A 2,976-nucleotide genomic window follows, 5' to 3' on the forward strand; every position below is an offset into this window, starting at 1 on the left:
TTTTTTTTTTTTAGAAGAGTTTTAGGTTGACACACACACAAAATTGAGAAGCTAGTACAGAGAGTTCCCTTATACCCCACCCACAGTGTCCCCTATTATTAACATCTTACACTGGTGTTGTACATCTGTTATAATTAATGAACCAATGTTGATGCCTTATCATTAACTAAAGGCCATAGTTTATTCAGATTTGCTTGATTTTTCTCTAATGTCCTTTTGGTCCAAGATTGCAGACAAAATCTCACATTGAGTTGACATGTCTCCTTAGGCTCCCCTGGGCTTTGACATTTTCTCAACCTTTCCTTGTTTTTGATGACTTTGAGAGTTTGGGGGAGTACTGTGCCAGTGCTCCATAAAATGTCCTTCTATAGGAATTTGTCGGATTTTTCTTGTGATTAGACTGGGGTTATGGGTTTTGTGGGTGAAGTCCATGGAGGTAAAGTGCCCTTCTCATCACATCACAGCAAAGGTAGATACATGATTTATCACTGCAGGTGTTGACTTTGCTCACCTGGTGAGGTAGTGTCTTGGTCCATGTGTGCTGCTATAACAAAGTACTCTCGGGTGGGTGATTTATAAGAACAGAAATCTATTCCTCACAGTTCTGAAGGCCGTCCACGATCAAGGAGCCAGACAATTCAGTGTCTAGTGAGGGCTGCTCTGCTTCCAAGATGGCGCTTTGTTGCTGCATCTTGCGTGGCAGAAGGCAGAAGAGCAAATGGCACTGGGGCACTGCCTTCAACCTCTTATACAAGAGCACTAATTTGTTTATGAGGGCAGAGCCCTCACGAATTAATTACCTCCTCAAAGGCCCCACCACTTGGTACCATCACCTTGGAGTTAAGTTGCAACATATAAGTTTTGCAGGGACACATGCATTCAAACCATAGCTGGTAGTGTTTGTCAGGTTTTTCCACCGTAAGTTATTCTTTGTCTCTGCATTTTCTATACTGTACTTCTTGGAAGAAAGTCACTGCACACAGCCCACACTTAAGGAATGGGGGGTTATGTGCTATCTCCATTCAGGTAGAGGATCAACATAAATTATTTAAATTTCTTCTGCAAGGGAAATTTGTCTCTTCTCTCCCATTTATTTATTCAATCATTTATTTATACTATTGTGGACTCTTGGGTATTTATTTTATAATTTTGGCCATAATCTAATCCCACTTTATTTATTTATTTTGTTGCTCAAATTGTTCCAGATTTGGCCATTGGGAGCTCTTTCTGTTGGCTCCTGCATCCCTTTGACATATTCCCATCAATGTGAGCTTATATTTTTTTTTAGCACTTCCTTACTTTCTGACACATCAAGATGTCTTTGCAATTTTCTGTGAATAAAAAATAAAAAACAAAAAAAAGCAAAACAAGAAACAGGCAGCAACACTGCACTGGTCCAGGCCCAGCCAAAGGGAAAGAGGCGGGGCCTGACCAGCCTCGCCATCCTACACACTTGGCAAAACAATGCCATCACGATGATCACAGGGTGGAAGTCAGTCAGTCCTCCCTGGGCATGCCCACCCCCACCAGCGTTCAGACATGCCTGTCACCCTCCACATCCCCCTGTAGGCTCTGGGGCTACCACAGTTTTGGGAGCTACATCGTGTTCTCACAGAATGTGGAAATAAGCACTCAAAAGACAGCCCACGGAAAGGGACTTTCTACTCAAATGAACTGCAGAACCAGTGTGAGGGGAACGTCTGCCAAGGAGGGGATGCCTGTCCTTTCGTTGTGTGTCAGCATCATTCTGAGCAGCTGCAGAACTCTCCTAGGACAGGGGACTCCTTTTGCAGTCTTTACAGTCAGACATGCCTGAGTGCGACCCTAGCTTGCTGCCTGACCTCGGACATGCATTGCAAGTTTCTTAAGAACCCATTTCCTCCTTTGAAATATTAGAATAGTTCAGAGTTGTTGTTACTATTACAAATGTCAGCATTATTCAAATTTAGAAATAGATTCTACATGTGTGAAGCATCAGCTCATCATGCACACCTGCTAAATCCGGCTTTACTGTTAACATTACCCGACTTAGAGCTAAGAAGTGGGGCTCCTGTTCCCGCAGCCGAAAAAGGGCTCTGCTTTGCAGGGAAGGATTTTCAGGGAACATCCATGCCCCCTGGTGGCTCCCTGCAGGGTGACAATCCCCCCCCACCCCGCCCTGACTCCCATGTCCCCTGAGCCTCCCACAGTGCACCTGACAATTCTCTGAGAGTTCTCACATTCTCCCCTCAAGGCCATGTGGACCCCAGGACCAATGTCATTGTCATGATCTACCCTTTTTACACGTGGGGAAATGGGGTCGCTCTGTTCACAGGTGGCAGACCCAAGACCCATCCCCCTCCACCAGCCTGGCTCTCCCTATGTGCATGAGTTATACTCAGCAGCAGTGTTGTTTTGGTTTTTGTTAACAAAGTCATGACTAGGGCCTCTTCTGTCCTCAGTATCATAGAGCATAACAATGAAAGGGAACAAAAGCTGCCAAACCCTGATTCAGAGATGGGTTTGGTGGTTTCCTCATGTCAGTTCATTTCTGTGTCACGGCAGCCCTGTGTCTCCTGCCAAGAGATAAGCCTGGCCAGACATGGCCTAGACACCAAGTCTCCCATTCACAACAGCAAGGGCAGTGCACCTCTGTGTCCCAGGGAGAATGGCTGGTCCAGACTCTGCACACCTGGCACTTTGTCTGGAGTTGGGATTTGATGTTTTCTCTGCAGGGCTTCACGTCTAAGCATTAGTCTCATTGACTCATGCCCTAGTGGAATCATTTGGGTCTGCTCCTATTAACAACCCCCTGTTGCTGTCCTGTCTTGCACTTTCGGGCTTGCTGAGTGTGGGTGTATGTGGAGGAGATGGGGAAATATGAACACCCTCGTGAACTGGAAGACCCATCACCGCTATGGGGTTGACATTCAGTGGCGACCCCGAAGGATGTGGTAGGTAGGATGTGTCCACCTGCAGGCCACCCAAAGGAAGACC

The sequence above is a fragment of the Lemur catta genome, chromosome 13 (genome assembly GCF_020740605.2).
Source record: "Lemur catta isolate mLemCat1 chromosome 13, mLemCat1.pri, whole genome shotgun sequence".
NCBI lineage: Eukaryota > Metazoa > Chordata > Mammalia > Primates > Lemuridae > Lemur > Lemur catta.